This window comes from Dromaius novaehollandiae, chromosome 1 (assembly GCF_036370855.1).
Source record: "Dromaius novaehollandiae isolate bDroNov1 chromosome 1, bDroNov1.hap1, whole genome shotgun sequence".
Lineage (NCBI taxonomy): Eukaryota > Metazoa > Chordata > Aves > Casuariiformes > Dromaiidae > Dromaius > Dromaius novaehollandiae.
The window spans coordinates 198,459,871-198,486,116 of record NC_088098.1 but is presented as its reverse complement, the minus strand read 5'-3'; positions in this window follow the sequence as shown (position 1 = coordinate 198,486,116).

Below are 26,246 nucleotides of genomic sequence, written 5' to 3'. Positions count from 1 at the left end.
AGCTCCCTGCTGGCCTCCCCTCTCTCTTCATTTCACCTAAGCTCTGCAGTGGAGAATTGGCCTTTACACTTAAAGACGAATCTAGAAAGACCTCTCTTGGAGTTTTACTAATTAAAGGCTGCATTTATAAGGACAGTTTAAGGAAAGTTGTTTCTTATGCCATGCTGTTCGTTGTTTCTTATGTCATGCTGTTCTTTTAATTTCAAGGGAGAAGGAGACTGAACAACAATTATTATACTTCCACTGCTTTAAAGAGTGACTAGTGGTTTAACCTCAACCTTGTGGATAATACGATATCTCTGATAGGAACTTCGGCCTCTGGTGTTTATTCATGGTGATAATGCCTAATGATGTCTGTGTTTTAACTGCAGATGGTGCTGGAGGACACATACTGGATCTAGCCAGCTGTGAATTAGTGAAACTGCAGGTAAACCAGTAAAGCAAAATCTCCTCTATTTTATAGGTATTAAAACTTGGCTACAAGAAAAAGCTGAAGAATGTTATCTTCCGACTCTCCCTCCTCCTGACAGTGTGATAACTACTGTGGAAAATAATTATTGGAATTGCATTTTGAATTTAATTTTCAAAGCTAAAATGATCTTAGAGAAATAGATTCAGATGCTTTTGTTTATTACCTAAGCAAGTCACCTTAACATAATGATAAAATAAAGGGTAACTTTCAGCGTTGTTATGGTTGTGAATTAAGTCACAAGGTGAAAGCTCACCCTTTGTCAGTTTGTCATACCACCCTGCCCACATTCAAAATATTACATCCCATGAGAGGCTAGCAAAGAAAAACAATTCCCCTAAATACAGTGTTATGATGATGTGAGAGCTTGTGGAAATAACTACATTAGGGAGTTCAGGACTGAATCTAAACAAAATGGAAAAAAGAAAGCATGAAACAGTAGGAAGCTGGCTTAAAATCTCACTCAACATGAAATTTGATATAGTCATACATTTTAAAACCAGAACTAACAGAAATTATGAAGGGACTGGTACATAAAAATTATTAGAACACATTTTTTGCATTCATCATTATTCTTGTGAAATATCAAGCGATCCAATGCAGTATAAGGTGGTGAGAAAACTGGCGTTCATCTCCAGATGAAGGAATGCCATGTTTTTAAATACACAGCAAAACTCAAAAGTGTAAAAGCAACACATTGACAAAAAGGAAAGCAAAAAAATCTTGATGTAGCATTTGTATAGAGAATTATCAGTGCTCTAAGTTATGAAATACTTTGTTAGTGTTTTATTAGCAGCACAACACTACAGTGGCAGTGACAGATTGTCAGGTAAAGAGGCCATTTATATTCTGGTACCTCGATGTGAGCCATTGCACAGTGAGGTCTTGAAAAATACATTTCCTTCATTTTAGCTCATGCTATCTTCAATAACATGGGAAAAGGCACACAGTGCAAAGTAGATGTGTGGGTTGCAAATAATCTAACTTATAAAGGCAAACAACACATCATTTCATTTTAATTAAAGAGAAAAAACAGAAATGCACACAAAGTAGTCTAATAAAAAGCATCCCTGCAACCACTGAATTGTAAATTTGCTCAGGAACCTTTAGCAACTTTATGGTTTTTAACTTGCACCTAAGAGCCATGCACAGACCTGTTGTCAGCCTCTTGAGCATGATTCATTTCACTAACTAGATATCCAAGTTTAGGCTATGTGTTCCTCCCAAAATGGGTAGCAACTTACAAGGTTGTAATTCACCTGCTCCAGGCCATCTGTCTAATTCTTCCACTTACTCAGTGAGAGGCTCTGTGGCACTCTAATGCTCGAGGTCTTCATCTGGAGAAAATCGTTTTGAACAACTTTTGAACACCCCATCAAATCATCTAAATACTTGCCCGACTGTTTGGCACAAGTCAGCCTGCTCAGGAATTCAGTCTCTCTGTACTTTTTCATGTTTCTGTGCCCTCACTTGCACTCATGCCTCTTGTTACAACTGTTTTACAAAAAGACTCTAGAAGGTCATACTTCCTACCTCCATGTAATATAAGGCTTGAAAAACAGAGAATTTCTGTGCCAACAAAAGAAGAGACGCCCCAGTCAAACAGCACAGAAAACAGAGGCAAAGCCCTGTGTCTCACCAAGCCCTCACTGTCCATCTGCTGACCATCAGCCCCAGTCCCTGGCCAGCACCAGAGCAGGCATATTGACCATATTCCAGCATGAACAGTGCAACCAGTCTCCACACCATCCAAGGTGAGTCATATGCTCGTAGGCTCTCACTGGAAAGGCAGACTGGCTCACCCATACTTTTTTTGTCCATTCGTGGCAGTGGGACATGAGAAGACTACTTCACAGCCCTCCAGAAATGAAATTTCTGTGGTATGACAACAAGAATGCATGTGGTGTGGCTGGGTGGCTGGTGTGAGGGTGTTTCTGAGATTGCAAGGCCTTCTAGGGTGGTGTCTAAGGCAAGTTCACCAAACCTCATTTAGTTTCATCCATGCTGTGAGAAGTATCATCCTTACCATACAAGAGGGTCCCTCAACAAACCATCTCCTGAACAACTCACAGGTTTTATTACTGAAAGAGTGAGCAGGTGTGGTCCAAAATAACGACAAAGGCAACTAATGGCTCCGCAGCACGTAGTTGTGGGTTCATCATTTCAGTTCACTCCCTGCCCTAGTTTATTTAGTAATGTAGATGCAAACATATCGTACTAGGTCATTTTTACTATGGTTCCTAGGCTCTTGTGGTACTTAACTCAGGGAAAAGTACATTGATTACTGAGAAATTCAACTAAAATTTTATCTGATTTTTTCAAATATTTGCAGCACAGATTTTCCCCTTACAGTAAAAGAGTAGGATGTTTTTCCAATTGTATTTGTAACTACTGGACTTGGTAGACAGTATCTAATCTTAATTCATTTTTAAACTTCTCCAATCACATGTTGCATTGTAAAAGTGAAGACGTTTAAAGCATTGGTCGCTTGCTAATGCTCTCACACATCTGGAGTCTCAAGAATCTATCCCTGTGGAAGTAAAAAGGGAGTTAAAATACTGTGGGAAAAATATGTTTTGTTACTATAGAGTCTGATTCCACACTAACAAAAACAAGGAAATAATTTCTGAGGTAAAATGTGGCTGCCAATATAAGGTCCATTCTGCACTGTTTTTCACTGAACACCCCACGATTTCCTGAAATGTTGTATGCTACCATCCATGCACAGAATCCACCCTTTCCTCTGGACCAACACCCTGGCAGCACACAGTCCTCAGGTAGGTGTCTGTTGGGCTTCAGATCAAAATTATAATTTCATTTTGTGGGTTTCACAGTCACTTGATTTTATTTGAAAATCATTTTTCTGTTTCTTAATTGCCTTCACCTTTAAAGGCAAAATTTAAAAGAAAAGGGAGGCTATGCTATATTATCATACCATTTGATGTGAGGGCATTTGAGGCTCATTACCACACTACTAGAGCTACCAACATTTGGTGATACCACTTAGCACAGAATCCATGAAGCTCTATTGTGATATTATGAATCTGAAGCATACCTCATTAAAATCATAAAACTGTAACCTCACTCTTTTCCAAAGAGGTCAACCCAACTGCAGTGGAAATTCACTCGCAAAGCTTTTGCAGGTGAAGGTTCTCAGCAAAACTGAGAACAGAGGAAAGCAGAAAGGTGTTTATCTCCAGATACGGCTTAGCTATTTCAAGAAAAAGGGATGATTTCCTCTGAACTTTCTGGCTTCTTGTAAGAAGTCATTTGACAATTTCAGGAATCTTTTTTTTTTTTTTTTTTTTTTTTTTTTTTTTTTTTGTGATGTGCATTCACAGGTGAGACTGAACACTTACTGCTGACCTGAAAATGTATGTTCTGCTGTGAAAATAAGCACTGTACTCCAGAGCCAGTTACCTTGGCTATGAATTAATAAACCTGTGGTTTTTCTCAGAGTCACTTATTTCCAAAGTCCCATTGGAAGTTATCTGATCTTTATGTGAAGTGCCTCTGCACTGGACATCTTATGGGGAGAATACCAAAAGAGATAAGAGCACTTGAAAATATGATGGATGCAGGCAGCTTGCAAGAATTACAATTATTTAGTCTAGAGAAGAAAAGACTGAGAATAGACATAATAACAGTATTTAAATATGTAAACACTTTTAAAAAGAGGAAATGAATACATTAATCTTTATGTCTAATGAGGATGGGACAAGGAGTAATGGGCTTAAACTTTGACAAGAAAGATTTAGGTTAGACATTAGGAAAAACTTCCTACCCATAGGGAAGGGAAGCAATGGACAAGATTGCCTGAGGAGGATGAGTGATCCCTCTTATTAGAGGGTCTTTGAATGGGGCCTCTGAATGACGGTCTCTGATCTAATCTCTCTCAGGGATGGTAGAGGTATAGCGGATCTCCTTGGACACAGAGACAGGTTAGGTGTCTCTTCATGGCTGCATTTTCTGTGATTCTATGGAGCAAGGGAAAGAAAATTCTTTTAATAAGCTTAACTAATTTACTGTATGATGGTATCTGTCATGCATAGTATATAACTTGGTTTAACACCAGCAAGTTGAAATAGTCATACAGTTGCACAGATCTATTTGTGTTCCTGTTTCATTGATGTTCTTGACTCAGCCTATCTAATGATTCACAGAGCCTGTTCTGCCCTTTATGGCATACCTCGGTTGGAATCGCATTAAGATTTTCACTTAACGCTGGCTTACTGTTATAGAAATGAAATACTTTTACATTCTTTGACATCTTTCATACCGTGGTTCATTAATCTAATTTTTATTCATTCATTTCCTAGCCCAAGTGAAATTTTAAAAGAGCAGATACTTTTCATGGTACTTTGTTGTTAGTGTCTCCTAGCAACATAACATCCTCCCAAGCAGGCCCTGATCATCTCCATAAAATTCACATGATCTTTCTTTGGAGTTATACTGAACCTTTTAGAAAAATGTCCAAGCTGCTTCCAGATTCTCTCTACTAACTCCAGTCTTCTGGAAACATTTTGTTTAAATCATATGCAAAATAAAAATGTAGATTACTAATGTTTCAATAAAAGGGAATTTAAAAATGCACTCATTTCCACAAACTGAAAACTGTAATTTATCAAGCTATGTCTCAGCCATCCATAACCCCAAACAAGGATGCCCACTGATCATTGCCAAACCTGTGAAAAATGCACCTGAAGTTAAGAAGAGGGGTAAAGCCTGAGAATTAAAATCTCATAATAAATCATAAAGGATGTATTCAAGAATGATGCTTTCTCCCCAGATTCCTCAGTCCTTCATGTAGGAAGGAGAGCTACCTGGACCATGAGTGTGACAAAGAAGGGTGAGGAATGATGTGATGTTTACCTGGAGAGTTAGCAAAACGGGCTGCTGTGCTGTCCCATGCTCCTTTTGAGGTTCAGAGAATTCAGACTTCTCTCTTTGCAGGTGGCAAGTGCAGGCGAAGACTTACGACCTCTTGATGTTTGCAGAAATTACTTGCTTTCTGGCATTCCTCCTTACAGAGTCCTTTATCTGATGTATACAGTCCCTGTGAACGGTGCGGCATGCTGTCCTTGCAGCAAGAACCCTGATGTGCTCTGAAGGGGAGCTCCTAGCAGCTGTGCTGGCAGCACGTGCACCTCTTCTTAATCTGGCCAGGCACGAGTATGAACTGCAGTAGCTGCACAATAAACGGAGTTAGGACTTTGCTGTTCCTTTCGAAGGCATCTTCCCCTCTTCACATGGACAGTGGAAGCAAGCAACACATTCCTGAGGACTCAGTAGAGGAGTAGCATTACTACAGTAACCTCTCTGCACACCCTATTCACCATGCATGTTTCTCCCCCCACCCACTGTGAAGTATCAGCCTGCCGCTGGGATGCACAGGTCATGAACAAGGCGTTCTCCAGCAGGACACCTTCTCCAGCAGGACACAGTAACATTCATTCGTACTCAGTGGCCTTTGCAGTCCAGAGCTCCTCTCCAGACTGTACATTGGGGGTGCACTCTGAAAAAAGGATGAAGAGAGTTGCAAAGTGGGGTCTGGTGATGCAGGTGCCTGTAAGGAGGACTAATGGACTGAAGTGCACTACAGAGTTTCCCACCTAAAGCTAGCAATGACTGGCAGGCATCTTGTTATTTCCCTTCAGCAGACACATTTGTAGATGCCACTCTCTGAAGCCAGGAAGACTGGAAGATAAGCAGAGGACAATAGCTGAGGCACTGGATGAGGTCAGCTAGGACCACTTCTGGAGTCCATGAAGAAGGTGGCCCACTGCCAGGTGGAATATAGGGCTGTGGGATGCTTCCTGGCATTCCCCAAAGATGGTTTCAGGAGAAAGAGAGGTCAGAGTGGGAGCTAAACTGTCAGCTCCTTTGGAAGTCCTTGAGGCCTCCTGCTCTGTCTCTTGTGATGTCTCTCATCCAGCAAAGGCCGATAGCCTGTTCACAAATGCTAAGGGGAAATCACCACTGAGTGTAGCACGGCGCCTTGCCTACACAAACATTGCAGGCACATCGCACTACGTGTGGACTGGATAAGTGCCACATGTTTTGTGTTAGAGAGGCCCAAAGTAGACACAAAGTCTTATGGAATGTGGGGAGCTGGTGTCATCCCATGTGCGGTACAGTGAGCTTATCTGCTCTGAAGCTGGAGCTGGTCTTCAGCAGTGTAGACACAGGCAGCTCAGCAACTTTTGGTCTATGGGTCAGGGACTGCTCCTGGGGTAGACATCTTTGGCAGAGTAGACATGGCCATATTCTCCCAAGGTTACAGAGATAGGACTTGCTGGCCTTTAAAGCAGTCTGAAAATTATCTCTTGTCAGATTTTAGAGAAAGATTAATGGATAAGGTGGGAGGAGACTGGGAAACTAAATATGCAATCAGTTGCATCTGGGCGGTCTGAGAGCTCTTCTAATTTAAGGTTGAATCTGGGCAATAATTTCAGCCAAAAAATGTCAAGACAAATATATGCAACACGATTTGTGCATACAGGGAGTATCTTTTCCTAGAGCAATTGAAAAAAGGAGGCAAAACTATTCTACGTGGAATTTTGTCCATTGTTTTTCAGCCATACCGCCTGGTCTAGCATGTCACACCCATCGCCACAGTTCCAGGGAATTTCACAACATTCAAATATTTTATGGATGTCACAGCTACAATCCTGTTTTCCCTGTCATGCTGCTGATGAAGAAGAACAGAGATATTTGTAGCGATCACACCTATTGCATATCATTAAAAGAATCCAAAAATTTGGACCAAAGAAAATTTACTAAAGCTGAACAAGTATGTTTCAATCATCAGTGTTGGAAACCTCTTGCAAGTGTAAGGAAAACAGTCATTACCTGTACCTAGGTGCTGGAAGTCAGAGTAACTCATGTGCCTATTCTGCCCTGAGGTGCGCGCTCTCTCTCTCTCTCTCTTTTTTTTTCCCCCCAGTGAACTTTTAGCTTTAAACATTCTTAATGCATGAAATACACTTCATCCTATTCCACAGGAATGTGCTTGGTAGAAGAATTCAAACTATCCTGCGGATTGTGAAGCAAATGTGTTTTTAACTAATTAATTTTCTGAAGTATTTCTTTTTGCATGTGCTGATTTTTGCAGCTTGTTACTAAAACAAACAAATGGTACTTAATTACAGTTACAATATGTTATTAATATTTGGGTGCCTGTGGTTTCTGTCATGATTTAACTGTTGTTGTCTGGAGTTCTCTCGCCCTGCAGGGATGTATATTATGACAGAACAGCCACATTTTACTGCAGTACCATCTGTCTCTTTACTTCAACTTCGTAGTCATTTGAGTAACTCTTAGATAAGCTACTTAGGACGCTACTTTTTTCTATCAGCGTGTTCACTAATGCCATTAAAACACAGAGTGCCTGATGTAGAATTTGGAAATTTCCTCTTGTCCTGTTTCTCACAGAAAAGTGCTGCTGTATGAGCACCAGCCTTCCAGCAAGCCCTGGGGAACGCCCCTCAGTCTGTTTTGCAGTATAAACTCTTCAAGATGCTTCTGCCTGTAACCTGCACCTAAGGTACATGAGTTCCTCAAGCTGTCTGAGCTACCCCAGGAGCTTCACCAGCCGTCAGAGTAGGGACAGCACAGGAGTGCGCTAAATATACCTTCAGCACAGCAAGGTCTGCATTTCACCTCCTGGCATGCGGTGCAAAATACGGGGCACTCAATTGCAGAAGCTGTTTGAACACAGGTGAGACTTATTCCGATGCAGAGAGTCCTACCCATGGCCTCTGCCTCCACTTTTGGAGAAATCCCCTTTACAGACAGAGATGATCTGAGCTCTCTTACCAGAAAACAATTTTGAAATTAAATAGCATATGATGAACAAAGAAATTGCAATCAAAACCATTCTATTACTTTGCCTGGATGTCAAACAAATTTAGGGAGTTAATAGAAAATAACAGTGTTTCGAACGGATTCAAAAGAACTGTTCAAAGGGATTTTTTATTTTGATGCATTTTTGTTTGTTTCTACTCTTTGCTCGCTTGCAGTGGGTTTTTTCCTCTACAATATTCACTGTGCAGATTTATATAAGAAGTCAAAGATAAAGAGCTGTTAAATCATCCAAGCCATCCTGTTCAAGCAGAGGGCAAACCAGACATTATGCCAACAGGAGACACTGCATATGACTCAGTCAAAGGCCAAGAAACAGAATAACGGTCCCTGGGTAGCCTTTGCTCCCAGAATTGGAGGGTAGTTATTACGATAAGCCACGAGGGCAGCCTGTTCCTCCTTAGAGCCTTGAGCTTCATTTATAAGTGAGACTCCTCAGCTTCACCTGCACAGGGAGTCACTGCTGCAGTTTTCAGTGTTTTCCGAACAGTCGTGATTATCCTCTTCAGTACGGCAGAACATTCATTTTACATTCTTTACTTAGTTCTTCCCCAGAGAAGAAATGGAATGAGGGACTCCCCTTAACACATCCAAGTGCTGGGTCAGTCTCCATGCCTCTTACGCATCGCATCCTCTGCTTCAGGGACTTACAGTTTAGTCATTAACATTAACAGTCTGATGCTCACCTTGTGTCAACTACATCATGAAGGAAATGCCATTTATTTTTGAAGGGTTTCTGAAGTTTTCCAGCTGTGTGTGTGTGTGTGTGTGTGTGTGTGTGTGTGTGTATGCATGCTGCCAATATTGTCTCTTTCTCCTTTCCTAAATACGGACCTGAGGGATTCCTCTGAGCTACGTCCCTGCCCAGCTCCTGCCCAGCACACATTTTATTGCTTTTCAGTTACATCTGCATCTGAATTTTCAGGTGCAGAGACCTCCAACCACAACCTTTTTTACCCTCCCAACCTCAGCCTGATCCTGTTCTCCCATCTATGGAATAGATGGGAGAGAATTCACCTGGTTTTCCCTGTAAAGGTGCAGGCATGGAGACACAAGGAAGAAATGGGACTTATACAAGGCAATCACTTATTTTAAACCCCGGTATGAGAACTATGATTGATTGCATCTCCTTCTGTTGTTATTTTCGTAGCGTTTATGTGGTGGGTATGTCACGGAGTTAATGCTTGGCAAGGAAGTGTATGGCTGTTAAAAAATTGCAGACTCGTGCCTCTAGATCTAAAAATTATTGAGCTTTAGCTCAAAGGTGACAAATTTGCCCTTAGGTGAGGCAGGGCTATATTTGTCAAGCTTTCAAATACATCTTTCAATGTACAGTCCGCTCACTTTGTATATGACTGCCCCTGTGCAATTTGCTCCAGGTTTTCGCCTTCAACTTTGCTCCTCTGTTCCTGTGTTTTTAGCCTTGGGCAGAAAGAAGAACTAGACCCCCAGTGTGCTGGATGATGTATAAGATAAAAAAGAGGCCATCATCCCAATATAACATGTACATAGCAGGTGTGTGAAACAATCAGAAGATACTGGGGAAAAGGGCCACAGTAGCTGCAATACTTAATCAGTCTTGTCCCAGGGATATCTCACACTGGCTCTGCATAGTTCTGGGCACTTTGGCCTGATTCTGCCTCTCTTACTCATTTTAAATAGTCCCTTGTCCTGCAGTCAAGGTTATTGAATGGAACTGCAAGGAAATTAAGGTGCTACCAACACAATGCAAAATACACCAAAGAGAGAGTGCTTGTTTTACAGTGTCCTCATAGATAACTTTCCTTCTTTATCCTTAGTTAACTGTCAGTGAAGTAAAATATTCAATGCAAATTTAAAGGGAATTTTGGTGTTTTTTTAATACAGATCAGAATACGCTAAACTTCAAAGGGTTATTTTGGGTCAGGTAATGCTTAGGAGCTTTGTGTGTCTCTCCTCAGCAAAGTCAGTAGGCTTTCTGCTCCTCTGTGATCAAGCCTATTTACCTGACAGTTTAGAATAAACCTAGAATCAATATCTTCATTGTGTCATGTGGAAAAGTATATATGTGTTAGATAAAGCCTTGCAGTTACAGCACCATGAGAGACATAAATATAACACTTTGAACTTTTTCGGAATTGGTTTTAGGAAAAATGTATTTTATGTGGCAGAGACAGTACAGATAAGAGAGAGACTCAACTAGTGGACTATGTATTAGCAAGCCAAAATGGTGCCTACCTTAAATCATAAAACAGTGAATATTAAAATTCTTCCTAATGCTGTTTTAATGAGACAAGCTTAGCATTTGGGAAGCACTATTTGATCACTTAAAGCAACTATGAGCCACCACAGCAATGATTACCTAATATTCCTGATTGTAAACCAGAATCATATGTATCTGATCTTGTGTTCAGTCAGCCTGTGATAATTTTATCCCATGATTACTGCATATTTTAGCCTCAAATTGAATTAAGCACAACTTCTAAGAATATAGTAACATTTTGACAATATCATATATTCCCAAGGCTAAGAATTACCCACGAATAACAGAATTTAAAGGTCAACTTTCTGTCTCACTGTGAATATAAATTTCAGCTGTAACTAATTAACATGTTGTTCTTCTTTCTGGCTGATTCTGCAACCTACAAGTCACTTTTTCTGCATGTGGAACTATTCTGCCAAATGACAAAAATGGACTCAGTTACATGAGTTTTCAATTTCCTATAGAGGATTTTTTAACACACTGTTAGATTCAGGATTTGTCAGCAGAAGAAAGTGTTGTATCATGTGCTTTGCATGGTGGGTTTCATCCCACCTACCTTTCTGTGACCCTGATGGATAGAGCAGAAGGGGAAAGTGAAATCCCTACATCCCCTCTCTTCTGCCTGAGCTCTGGAGAGGAGAGGAGCCATAAGGGAGGTGTGTCCAGCTACCTTCTGGCAGAGTGGAGGGGAGAAAAATGAACAAGGCTCAAACACAGTTGTTTCACCTGTGTTGTGTTGCCATGTTTTAAAGGCTTTCTGCAAAAAAAAGAAGTTATATCATAAAGTAGGAGAAAGTTTGCAATGATAACAGCATACAAAGATAAATGTCAACTATCTCTGTGTAAATGAGCTATCAGCCTTGCAGTGCAAAGACTACAGCCTAGAGAAAGAGCAGCAGAAGACTTCAGGTATACACATTTCAAGCAAAAGTATGAGATGCAATAAAACTGCTTAAAAGTTTCTTGTGTGATGACAGCCTGTTTAATTTTTCATGCTACACACACTCACTTCAGAGCTGCAGTGACAAAAGCTGCTAGAGCAGCTAATGGAGCAAGGAGGGGCTGGGGGAGCAGGCAGAGCAAGGGCTGGTACAAGACACAGCTGGAAAAGTGAGGAGAAATTAAAGGAAAGGAATCAAACTGACTAATCAGCCCAAATCAGGCTTTGCTGTGCTGCTAGATGTGAAAGTCTTCACCAGGGAGTGGAGGTACTGTAGGGCAGAGAAGCCCTTCCCCAAGGAAACCTGTGAATTATTATTGGCACAGCTAAACTTCCAGAACTGTTCTCAGCCTGCTTGCCTCCCTTGCTAGAGTTTTGTTTCTCCCTCACCTCAATAAGACTATGACCTGTTAGCCATTTCATTCACATCTGTGAGTGGAGAAAATGCTGCCACTGAGCACCAGAAAGTTTATCATAATCTTCCTAGGTTCCAGCTGCTCAACCTGATATCTTGGTAGTGACTTCTTCAAATTTGATATGGTCTTTGTTGCTGCCAGGTGAGTCCTGGCAGAAATATATTTAGCTAGATTGCATTTAGCTACCTGGCTACATGTGGGTAGGTGCATTGTGTGAACTAGTCACTAAGATTTCCTTTGTGTCCATAGGAAGAGATGACAATGTCACCAGCACCCATCTTAGACCCCTGTGAAGGTATTTCCACCACTTATCTTTGAGGAAACCTACACAATTCACTTAGATTGGTAGCATAACTTCTAAATGGCTGAAGTCTGATGAGATTAACTCCACCAAAAACATGCCTGATGAAAGCTTCACCATAAATCAATACTAGCTGATACTAATTTCTTTGGCTCACAAAGCAAATAATATGCTGGTATGCTGGCATATTATATTAGCTAACTCTGCAAACTGTTAGCACTTTAGAAACATTGACACAACAGAAATAAACCAGAGAAATGAACCAAATAAATGCAAATGAACCAAATGAACTTTCATTACCACATGCTGTTAGTGAAATACATAATCAGAATGCAAGTATCTTCAAAATAAAAGTAGGTGACCTGAAAGGTGGAAATAACAATGTTGCAAGCCTTGATGATACAGTTAAAGAAAAGACTGGCTCGGCCAGATTATTAGTCATTAGCAGCTGAAAGTAGAAACATATTTTGAGTGAAGATGGATTTTGAGCTATGAAAAGAAATGAAATCCAAGTTAAGGTCAGACTCTGAGATGATCATTAGGATGGCAGGAACACACTGACATGCTAGACCTGTAAAAAGCTTTTCATCAGGCTTCCTCCTGATTTAAAGAACTACTGTATTATACTCTCGGTTTTTCACCTTTCCCAAACAAGTTTCATTTTTGGGGGGAGGAGGGTGCAGGGGATGGGGGAGAAGTTAACGAAGTAGTATATTGTGTATAATTGTTCATTAGATACTTAGTTCTCCCTCTTCTGGTAAAATTAATGATGACATATATGAATGGTTCCACAATGTGTTCAGCGTGTGTGTACTGCATAGGGTACTGCTCAATCATCCTAAATTAACAGGCAAAAAAACCCTAACAAACAAACAAAAAACAAAAATCCCACTAAACTCCAAGAGTAAAGAAAATAGAGGCAAAAATACATTATAGTTAGACCTTACAGTAATTTAAGTAAAATCTAATAACAATGAAAGATTTAATGTAGAAGAAATATATAAATGCCAATTACAGCTTTCTAAAACTACAGAATTAAAGCAGAATTTCACTAAACTGAAAATATATATATATTTTCTGACAGTTTTGGTCTAAAGATTGTCCTTTGAGATCAGACCTTTCACCAAGCAGCATTTCTCTCCTACCTCTCTTCCTAGGCCACCCTCATCTTCCAAAATTAGGACTGTCTAGTCTGAGGTCCCAGTCCAGACTGGCTTTTTGGAGGCCGGAAAAAGCTTTGAGAGATCCTAAGTTTTCTGTTATCCACTGGACTCCAGTTCATCAGCAATTGCTCACAGAAGAGGATGCAAAGCAGAAGGAATGAGGAAACAGAAGATGAATTTCAGTCAATCACTAATAAGTGACTAACTCTCTGTAGCTATTCTCTATAACTGGTCTATTCACAAGGCAGTATAAGGTAGGGACCAATGATGCCTTGTCTGGATCATCAGAAAGGTTTGAACCTTGGATGTTCGACATCGCTGTCAGTATCTCCAATGCTAAAGCTCAAAGTAAACCCATTGGCTCATAGGCATAGCTCTCCTCAGTTAAAAAAGTCACAAGCGAACAAGCTTTACTGTCTCTGTGGAAATGCTGAATTTCTATTAGCCACAGTTTATGGATAACAGTTCGCATGAACAACCCCTTCAAAGATTTAGATCTTTACAATAGACACCATAATCATTAAGTGTTGGCACACAGTTAAAAACTTTGGTGTCCTCTACCTTCTGCAAACATTTTAAAGGGAAAGAAAAAAGAAGCTTTCTTAATAAAAATATAAAAAAACATAAATATCTTTTAGCAACATACTAGAAGGTGAAATTGTTTTCTTTTGATTTGATTTATCACGGTCATTTATTTTGTGATATCCAGCGGGAAAGGCATTAAACGAGACAAGCTTTTTATTTTCCTTTGAAGACATTTTTATTCCATACAATTTCTTCCAGCCTCCGTTTAAGATTCAAAGCATCCCCTTGGTACTGTTGAGGATTTATAAAATGCAATGTTCTTAGAGACAATTTTTATTCAAGTGGTTGTAAAATTACTACCCCTCCGTGGTCACAAAGACTGTTTTCAATACAACTAATCTACAGTATCTGACCTGAACAGCCCAAGCAATATCAGGGAAAGCGTCATTCCTCTCTTATCAAGCTTCAAGAGCTTTCAGAGCTGACAGCAAATATACAACTCTGTTCCTTCTATCGCTCTTAGCGATTTCAGGAAACAAGTCTGTTCACTTTGTATTCATACATAAACACAATTCTGATTCAAAACCAACCAGAATATGAATTAGCAGAATGACCTCTGAGTACAGTTCCTGGGAAATGTACACTGGGAAAAGAGAATGTCTTCTGGAAAGGGTCTGCTCTCTATTTCTGCTTTCAGAAACTCATCCTTCGAACTTCATCAAAATACTTATCTGTCACATTCCTAAAGGCAACACACATGATATAGGAAGTAGATACAGAAACAACAAAAAAAATAGGAAAGCAGGTATTATTGCTTAGAGGAAAATGTATGAAGCTCATATTTGTTTATTAAAAATTATATCTGCATTTCTTTCCTTCACCCAGCATAAATTACTCTCTTGTTCAAACCATGAGAATTGAGTAAGGGACCGCTGAAGTGGTTAAGAGAGAGAGAGAAAAAAAAAAAAGCCTGACTTAACAGCTTACTTAGAGAAAAAAAATTTATAATCTTATCTTTTGTTAAGTTGTATATTATTCATTTGGAGTTAATTTACTTAAGAACAAATGGTCTGATGGGTCAGAGGGAAAAGTTTTTATTAGGTATGGCTAAGTTAGTAGGATTGTAATCTGAATATAGTGAAGCACCTTTAATTGTACTGTACTTTGTACATTAAATCTGTTCCTACAAAAATTTTACTATTGTAAAACCTGCTCATTCAAGACTTCACTGTATGTGAAACATTGGTATGAAAGTCCTCAGAAAAGGGTACTTCATGAAGCATATTTATTTTTTCAAAAGGTGGATGGAATATTTTAATAAATATTTTAATTACAAATAATTGTGTCAACATGTAATATACTTTCTCTATTTTTCTTCCCTGGAAATTTTCCCAACTAAAAAAGTAAATATTAAGTATCAAATCTGGACTTAAGAGTCTCTGATCTCTTTTCTTTCCACTTTTTTTATGACTAGGCTAGCCATCAGATGTATATCGTAGTTACGTTACTGGAGCAAGACAATTAATGCCATTTTCCACTCTGTAAGGTTTTGGTCCCTTGCTAACTAGTTATGCCTCTTCCTTATCTGTAGATGTATTTATTTCTTCGATGTGCTGGTTTTATTACATCATTTGTTCACATAGAGAGCTATACGTGTTTCCACATTCAGCATTATTTTCCAAACCAATGCAACCTTCCCAGCTTGCTGTACAGTTAACATTGTGTTCTTTCTCAATAGCCCAGCATCTTGTATTAGAAAAAGTAAGTTTTAATTTAAGGTAGCTAATCTGAGGTAAAAGTCTAGAGGTGAGAATAAAGTATGCAGTTTCTTTTCCCTGGAAAACTGGGAAGGTATTAATACAGCTTTAACACAGATGATTCAAACGAGTTGAATCCCTAAAGTTTAACTCAAACTCCACAGTTGTTAATAGGTTTTCAATTCAAATTTAAAATATATCTTTATTTAGTGAGAACAAGCCCCTAATTAAAATGGTGCTTTCCGTATCATGTATAAATCATCCTTAGCTCCATTTTGCCTTTCATTTTCTCTTCCAAGGAAGAATGAAGCTGAAATATTAAATATATGATTGTGTCAGCATCATAACTGTGTGACCCATACAGGTAGTCTCCTGTTGTAGGTGACTTGTGGCCTGTTTAAATCTTACAAAGAATGTATGGGTCTTTTCCTTCATCCAAGGATTCAGTTGAATAATTGTACATACACGAGAGCATCTGAACACTGCCTCGTGATTCTTTGCATGGCCTTTCTTTTTTTTCCCTCCTTGACTTTCTCCAGTGACCAAGGAAACAACTGGGGTGGGATTACTTTCTGCAGGCCTGGCTCATTGTCAGAATAACTCCTGTGGGGTTGAGAGTGGGTGTGCTGGCAGGATACAAATGAACTGAAAACATCAAAAAGAATTCCACAAGTGTGAATTATTTCTATTACAATAGCTACAAGACCCTGGGCCCAAAGGTAGGTAGGGTCCCATTCTGTTAGCTTCTGCTGGACGCTCACTGAGATGTGGTCCACTACCAAAGAGCCTGCAGTCTAAGCAGGCAAGACAGTCTGTCACTCTGCCTCAAAGCCTTGGCAACTACAATTTCAACTCCTGGGACAAACGGCAGCACAGCTAAAAGTCAAAAATTATTTTCTTTTAAAAATAAGTTTCCCCCCCCCCCCCCAAAAAAAAAAGAGAATAATTTAGAATGGCTAGAAAGTGAAGAAGGGAGAGTGTTATATGCCTAACCTAGCTCTGAAAATTGAGCTTAGAGGCGTCTGGGCTATAATGTAAATTATTTAAATACCATAATTGTCTATAGAACAGTAATTTTTTAAAAATTCTGGAAAGCTGGAAAGGTATCAGAAAAGGGTGAGTGTCATTTAAGTCTTTATTTAAGGCAGGAACTCTGGATACAATGGCCAAGCTGTCAAACTTCTTGAACATGTGAAATGGCAGAATAGATTCATCTCTGAAGAACTGCAAGGTAATATTCTTGAGGTAAGAAAAGTTATCTCAAACATAAACAGCAGGAAAAATACATGCAGAAACTAGTTAAAAGACTAAAAATGGAGAGAAAGTAAACTTCCATCTTTATTTAATTTGAAAAAAGGTAAAACCAATGCTGAGTTATAGAGACACCATATCACAGATACAGCTGTGAAAAGGACCACGGACCATGGAGCAATCATGACAAAGCTCAGTGTTGCTTTAGATTTCTAAGATTTTCCTGAAGCAGAGCCTACTATTGTATTCTGCAAAGCGCAGCTGCACTGCGTTTTGCTGCCTAAACAAGGAGCTTGCTCTGTGTTTACCACTTCCAGGTCTCAGGCAGAAATTAGTACAGCAGTGCTCCACTGGCAGATGTTCACCTAACCTGTAACAACCTTTGATAACAAAGATTCTTCATCTGAGAGCCACTAAAGGTGAGATGAAGGCCTGGAGGTGGCCCAGCCTTGGGGTGGTGACCAGCTCTGCCAGGTTCAGGTTGGCCACTGCCAGCAAGCAGCCAGGCAGCTTGGCGCTCTAGGGTTGCAGCACAGGGCAGCATTGGTTCACAGATAATAGCTATGAAGCTTTGCTCTCTCTAAGACAGGAGTGCCAATAGGATGGCAAAAATAGCAGAGTGATTGCATGCACAGCGAGCCACTGGGGAGGAGGGGTGAAATCACCTTCTAGGGCTTCATGGGACTTCTGAGTTTGCAAGAGTGCAGCTTCCACCCATGTGCACCCATTCAGCACAGGGGATGTTGGCTTTCATCTTCCCCAGAAAGTTCTCCAAGGAGTGTGTGTTGGGGGAAGCTTGTAATGAACAGAGAGGCATTGCAAATGCATCATGCTGGAACACTACTGCATCTGAATGGGCAAGAGCATGGTGCATACTGGCATGGTGCACAGGTCTCTGCCAGTCTTCTCAAAGGCGCCTTCTATTTTCAGTAGGGTACCCAGTGTTTTCAGTCCACTTCTTATTCAAAGCAAGACACAGCAAAGAAAGACCAGAGCAGGTTATTTACCGTGCACATGCTAGACAATCCTCTGCTCCTTTGCCTCAATTGCATTTGCTTCTCACCTTTTAGGATGGTGCAGGGAGTCACAGGGGTGACTCCAGGGCACTGTTGTCTCCTCTAGTCTGTGAGAGTCCCGCAAACAGGAAGCAGGCTATCCTGTCTGGAGATCTTCTCTGATCAGACCTCTTGGGATGTAGTCTGAAGACGAATAAGTCTGGCCCAGAAACACACCTGCGTACTTTTGCAGAGGGATGCAGGATATGCATGGAAGTGGGCAACAGAGCACTCGCTGTATTGTGTGTCTCCCAGCAATGCCTGTCTTTCACACAAGTGCCCGAAGAGGATCCACCATTGCCAGGCCACGGCAAGCACCTGCACTGAGGGCCAGGACCGTAGGAACTGGGAGTGGAGAGAAGGTTATGCAGCAGGCCCATGGGAATGAGTAGCTGTAAAGTTGTGTTGGAAGGTCTGAGGCAGGGTCTGCTCCAAGGGCTGAGCACTGCAGCAGGGCCCTGGTGGGGTGAGCCCACGCCACTCACCCGGGAGCCAGAAATGCCTCCCTGGGGCAAATAAATACTCTTTGATAGTGTAAGTATAGGTGTTACTGCAATTTAAGCTGCTTACTTCATGTCCTATCAGCAGTGAACAATTGACAATGAAAGTGCCTTACATTGCTAATAATCTTACAGTCGCTTTTCCTCATAGATGATATTTCTTAAGCCTCTGTTTTTGCCTATTTCTTCCAGAATCTCTTCAATTTGTTGATATTTTCAATTAAGTAAGGTGCCCAAAACGAAGCAGACTACCACCACCTGCACCTCGCCATCACCAAATAGAGCAGAATAATTACCTCCAATGTCTCACATATGACACTGCTGTTAATACTTCCCAGAATTAGATTTTCTTTTCTGGCAAGTGTATCTCGTCATTGACTCCTATTGGGTCTGACTCATCATCGAGTCATGTTCAATTAGCTTTTCCAGTCAGAGTGATTTCAAACAATCTAATCAAAAGGTAGGAGCAGCTCCTAGAAAAAGTCTGCTCTAAAAAGGGGGAATTAACTAGTAAATTAATTCAGAATATTTTATTACTTTGTAATTCTATTATTGAAGAAAATAACTGACAACTGTCCACTGAGTCCAGGAAAATTAATTTTATGAAAGATTTTCAACCTGTAAACCACCAAATCTTGGGAGCCATAGACTATTTCTAAAAGGTCTGCAAAATGTAGCTAAAAAACAAAAGCCTGTTTCCAGTAAGACTAACTGCACTGTATGGATGTGCATCTTTTCTGGCAGGATATATTGGTTAGCCAGTCAAAAATAGCTGAAATTCTTGGATTGATTAAACTGCTTAGTGGATTTACTAGGAGATAAATATGTTCTTGATATCCAGTGTCACTCAAATCTTTCTGCTGTCATTTAAATCAAATACAATTGGCAAAGTTTTCAAAGGCAGTTACCAAATCTGCTGAGCTGCAGCGCAGAGTATCTTGAGAGATATATAACGTATACACAGGGACACACACACATACGCATATATATATATATATAAAAAGAAGGGTATTCCTCATATTCATATTCAGCATATTTACAGATTTGCATTCACAGATGCAAAGTTTTATAGATGCAATAGATACAGGCAGAGGCTTGGAAAGATGGCTCGAATTGTTTAAAGTCTTGTCTAGCCGAGTTGCTAACTACAGGGAATGTTCCCTTTATCCTCAATTCTCATTCTACAATAGTATTTACTGAAAATAGATGAAGAAAAGGAGGAGACAGTCCACACAAATAAATAAATAAATAAATACAAACCCTTAAATTGTATGAGGTTACAAAGCAGAAAAGTGCCAGAAGAATCAATATTTAATTAACACCTCTACAATACATGTAGTGTAAGAGAAGCTTCTAATATGTATTACCTACCAATACAACTTTAGCTGCAGGGTTAGCACAAATACTTCACCTAAGGAACTTAGGCTAAATGAGAAGTGAACAGTATGAGGATAAAAAGAAGATAAAAGTGGAGGGAAATCTTCTGTTTCCAGCTCTAGAAAGCAAGCCAGATGATTTACCCAAGACAGTACAAGAGGCAAAACCTTGCACACAAAATTGGGTTTTCTCCTGTGTAAATTACACCTTCCAATTCTAGGCTTTCTGGTGAACAGGTTAATTTACAAATTGGTACTGAAAGGGCAGCAAGAAATAGGTATTTCAATTTAATAAAGAAATGTTGCTTTGTCTGTAAAGATTTGGTACATGTTGACAATTCAGCTCTGAGTTATTGGCCTGTGCTGTTTCCTGGAATGGGTGAGTTGGGCTTTATCTTTTAAGCACTAGAATACATTAGATGTGAGTTACTTAATTGTAAGTATTCCTGTTATTTTATTATTGTAAAAATCTTGTTGTATACCCCAGTGGGGAGATACATATCACCACTTGGCAAATGGAAAGGAAAACACACAGATACACACAGTATACTCCCAAAGCTAACTGAATTTGATGGAAATGTTCCTAATTATTTCACTGGTCAGTGGAGAAGTCACATATAAAATAGCTAGCAAAGCAAAAGAATGTAAGTGGTTATTCTCTTGCAACTATATAGGAAGCTTTGGGTATTAATGCTATGTCACACCTACAGATCTGGTGAACCAAGACTCTAAAACCTGCCTGCTTTTCCAAAAAATCAATGTGAACTAGAGTTTTTTGGCTTTGTGGAAGATCAGGTTTGTACAGAGTCTTTGACTGCACATTACTTTCAATCTTAACAGCAGAAAACTAAATTTTTACTTCAAATTTGGCTTTGTATGAGGCTGAGTATGGAGATACTCATAGCTGTACTAGGTGGATGGCTACTTTTACAGTGGTAACCTTGTGCCTGTGTTCATTGTGCAAGCTCAGTTTTCCACCCATCTCTAAAAGATGCACATGTTCTTTCACTTGCTCCAAACAGGATCATTCCTCCAGAACTTTCTCAGTCTCCTCTCACACAAAAAGGTAATGTGGGGATATTCCAATCAGACATCTACAAGGTAATGTAGTTTAAAAGTATAACCAGAGGCAGCTTTTATCACTTTTTAAGGATGAAGCTTTTTGAAATTTTGGCTGCCTAAAGGGCTGCGACTCCTGACCTCACTGGGGCATTCCTGTGCTCCTGCAGGTTCAAGATCAGTACTAGGACAATGTGATGTCAGGTTTACAATGCTTTTAAGGCAATAAACATTTAGTTTTTGTTCAGAATAGTCTTGCTTTCCCTTTTTCACATTGTGGCTTTTAACCAACCACCTTTGGGATGTCCCCACTGCCTGCTGCTCTTTGTGTGATTTCTAATGTGTTGCAAGATGACGGTGAATTTTAGATATTTTAGCTGAGTTTTGGCTGGATCAGCTTCTGAACTTTGTTATTCTATTGTTTAATAGCTGCTTTCCTTCTAAGCCAAAATCACTATGCTGCAGTTTCTTCTGCAATAAGTAAGTAGTTACCATATTGCATTCATGCACTTCCAGGTACCTACTTCAGAATTCTTTTTTCTTCCTCAGTGAGAAAAAAATAAAATTAATTTGGGATGTTTTCTCCTTTAATCAGAGTTCTACTTTCTGATTAGGTCATCTCCTACCTACTATAACTGAGGGCCTGAGGAGAACTGCAGAAAAATATCAAGCCTATCAACATTAGAAAACTTCAGTATAGAGTCACTTAGCAGTCACTTGAGATATTCAGATAATTCAGCCTCAGATAGCCTCAGCTGCTGCTGCTGCTGCCTTTTGCCACACTTTTAATGACAGCTAGAGCTGCAGCCAAGAGCGGCCAGAGGAATGAGAAAAGTGTATTTGTGTCATCATCTGCATTTAGGGCAAAATGCAAAGCAGAAGGGACATGCAGTTTAGATTGGAATTTGTAACCAAGCAGATAATTCACACACAGTAATTCATTAGATTAATTTAGGCTCTTGCTGCACATTCAAAAGCATGAGCTGACTATAACATCCTTCATTGTTCACATTTATTTTGCAAATATAATATATATAATTATCTAGATACATTTCAGCAGCATTGCGCATTTTGTGATTGGTCAGACTGGTCGCATGGAAGTGCTTTTGTTCAACAGAGAGAATGAGTGCCTCAGGATTTTCAGCATAAATTCTTAAACTCAAAAATTTTTAAATGTATTCTCAAGTGTATTTATATCTTTCAGACTCAGTCTTCCATAAGTATGTTGTTCCAGGAATTTTGTTCCACCACAGTTTAAGAACTCATAAGTGTGTTCTCATGGCTAAGCTCATGCTACAGTTTGAACAAGTTACTTTTGAAGTCATTGTCTCTAGTCTCTGATATGCACCACTTCAGCAGATGTTTCATCTGCATGCAGGTGAACTCACAGAAGCAAAGCAACAAGAACCCATTTAATACATGCTTTTGTCCTTCATTGTGAATGTTGTCAACACACTGGCAATGCACACTGGTAAACAAGGCCAGCTCCTGCAAATGAACTTGGGAGGAATTAAAAAAGAATTTAATTAGTAGTATCCTATTATCTCAAACTTTCAGAAGAAAATAAACTTTTCAGTGACTTGCCTTAAACTGTGTTCATTTGCAAATTATTATTATTATTTTAATTACATGAATGGCCTTTGGTCAAAAAATACCCTCTACTTTTTAATAGCAAAGCTACAGGAAGATGCCAGCGTTGATTGATTGGAGGTGTTTATAGTAGAGTCCAGCAGGATCTTTTATTGCACTAGTCATAGAAAGCAGCAGGCGATGCACTCAAGCAGTAAATACAGCCCCAAAATCCTGCTGAGGAAATGACCCCCTACCTGGAATAGCTCAGATTGTCCACTCTCAGTAGTGCCCCATAAGCTTTTATCTTCGCTTTAGTTGTCTCACTAGCAGAGTTGTAAGTCTGGTTAGAGAGCATCAGCAGGTTTTTTTGGAATACATATATTGTACCTTTCATTTTTCTTTGACTACTTTACGGAAAATGATGCTTCAACTTTTATGGTTTTTAGTCCTGATCTAAAGAATTCTGAATATAACTTAAAAACTCTATGGAATGATTACTTAAAATATAAAAATATACTCCTTTAGACTATTGACTGAACTTATACCCTTTGGTATTCCATTATATTACATTGGATTAATAGTTTATAAACATTATGTTATATAGACACCTCCAGACTGCATATTTTCAAACATCATGCATGCTGTACTACACCACAGATAGATCTGAAATACCTGTAAGAGAAGTGTAATGCACCAGAGGTCATTTTCTGAGCTCTGTACAACCTACATTCGGTATCTTAGTACCCAGCTCAGTATTTACACCTCTTACCCCACTGACAGCTTGGGAAAAATTTCCAGATGATCACAAATCTAAATAATATCAGCCGTCTGGACATTTGCAAATGTGAAAGAATCTCCAGACCTGGCAGTCAGTATCTCTCCTCAGCACAGACTGTCAGCTCATGATAAAAGTGATTTCACTGAAGAGAGCGTCAAATATTGATTCGTGGCACTTTGTGTGTCTTCAAGGTCATTCCACTACTCCTCACTCTGTAAGCAGAGTGAGTGCTCAGTACCCTTTTCTGATTTCCTCATTTTTAATCTGTTATATTAATCTTCTTTTTTTTTTGCTAGTTCCTGCCTAGAACCATTTTGATTCATAGTTACGTGCCATGTGCTTCATCACCTCCTCAGTTCCCAAACTCAAGGACAGCGCTTAGTTTCAGACCATCCTCTCTATGAGGAAACCGGTAAGAACAATACCTAGCTTAGAGAAAAAGATATATCCAAAAGGTCTGTAGAGGGTAAAGTTTTCCTTTATAAACCTTTGAGCTTTTATTAATCAGAGGCCGAGACATTGCCTCAGCTAGTGATTTCCTTTAGCTGCTTGTCTCTCATAGCCACTGATAGACATATCCTCCATGAATTTGCCTGCTCCCTTTGCGAGTCTATTTAAATTTTGGCTCCCATGTTGTTCTGTGACAATAAATCCCATGATTTAGCAATATATTCCACGAAAACACTTTTGGTTTTGGCCTCATAATATCACTGTTTGTCCCCAAGTCTCTGAGCTGTGATGAGTAAACATTCCCTGTTCACCTTCTCCAAGTCATTAATGATTTTATAGACTTCCAAGTTCAAGTAGACGCTTCTCATCCAGGAACTGTTCAATACTTCTGATCATATGGGACGAAATCCAGTCCTTTCTCTGTTACCAGTTATGGCCCTCTCTTGCAGAACCCATGAAATTTGGATATACGTACTGTAGCACTTATGATGCAGGACTGGACACAGTCTAGTTCATACAGGGAATATATCATTTCAGGAATCTTCACTTGCCCAGGAGGAGTCTCCTCCCTTCCTCTTCCTTGTACTTCAGCAGTGCTTGTCTTGTGTCCTTAATGTGGGTTTTATTGTTTGCTCTATCTTTCTCCAAATTCTCTCTCTCATTTTCCAACTCCAGTTTTATGTATCTATAGCAAAACACTAAGGTGTACAACACGGAATTTAAAAATATATGTTCTGTTCAGTGGCTAAGGAAAGGAGATATGCATGAAAGGCCAGGCAACTCTAGTAATTATTATGAGATTATCAGTTGGTAAATACATATAAATTCATCCTAGATAATAGGTCAGATGTAGGAAGATCCAGACAACTTTTTCTAGTATTAAACAGGCTGACACCAACTGGGTAACCAAAGAACTAGCAAACAATATAGCTGCTAGTCAAGAGAATTGATTCCTGGTTATGCATTTTATTAAAATAATTTGCACCAATGCAAACTGCTGGTAACAAACTCATGTAATTTAAAATAGGACATTGATGTTGCAGCTACTAGTTGTTAATCTGAACTATCTAAATCTCACCATTCTGTAGATCTAATGCAGAAACCTCACGAGACAATGCTCATCAGTTCCAAAGCAGACTACGCTCATTTAACTCTTTTTTATAAACCCTGAAAAATTGATATAATGCTTATATCTGTTTCAGGATGGAAGAGCCTGACCACTCCCTGATACAAAACTAGGAAATAAAGTAATGCTTGTTTATGAAAGATGAAACACTTCCATTTCAGAAAGTGTTGTTCAAAAGATAACGGCATTGGACATTTTCATCCAAGTTTGTTTGTATGGATGGGGTTGTCCTTGCTTCCCAGCCCAGGACTGCAAATTCCTAGCAATTTCTCACATCTCAGGTTTATTACAATGCTTGCCTGGTTTACTGTCTTTTCTTCCAAGCTGCAAGCAAGGACTCTGTGAGGACTCCTTGAGAACATATGACACCGATTCTGTTCCTAGTTACTGGGAAATTATTACTTTCTCTGTTTTTGGATTGTTTTGACCTACGATGATTATTTTTGATAGCAATGATGTTATTGCCCAGGTCTGTGAGAACTGTTTGGTTTCTCTAGGCATGAAGCCCAGAGTTTTTAATTTCCACTTGGAAGTTAGTATCATGTTCCAGAGAGTGTACAGAAGAGAACACTTCATAAATCAATACATGCATACATGAAAGAGTGAGCTTAGTGATAATTTTTAGAAAGCATCATGTGGCCTATGAACTCCTCTAAAATACAAAATTTCTTTTCTTTTTTCAGAGGTGGAGACTACAAATGTTGCAGTAAAAGAGCAAAATGCTTGGATTTTAATATTTATTTGCCATTAGCATGTCCTACAAAAGAGCCTAATGGCCTCTTGAACACTGTAGCAATTTCAGTCCATTAGTCTAATAGGCAGGGATTAAGAGCAGAAACAAAGAGATCATTAACCATGAAAGTTAAACACATCTGTTCATATTCTATCATTAAAATGACAAATACTTCATCATTTAAAAACTTAGATCCAAGTGCAGGAATATTCAATAAAAATTCTGCTCAATATAAAGTTCTGCCAAACTTACATATTGCTAAGAGGAGGAATTTTATAGTAGCTTTGGTCTTAGATGCCAAGGAAAAGTCCTGGTACATTTTCACCTGGTAGATACAAATAAGGAACCACAAAATGCTGCAGTGCTCCCACCATCACTTCAGAAATAAAAGCAGACGTTCAAAACAGTCAGTGACTCTGACACATCTTCCCACTGCATTTAAAAACTAGGAAAAGCTTGATGTCATGTGTGAGTACTCCAAACTTGTGAGCTGTCCTTTCTCTCTCTATGCCATTGATGTGCACCTGATGAGGGGGAGCCTATTCCACCGTCCTAACATCTGGGATCACCAGCTCCTAAACTGCTCTTTGCAGCTTGGTAGAAATTATATGCCCTAGCTTCTCTGAAGTCCCCAAAACTTTATAGGTTTGAAGCACCACTAAAAATGCTT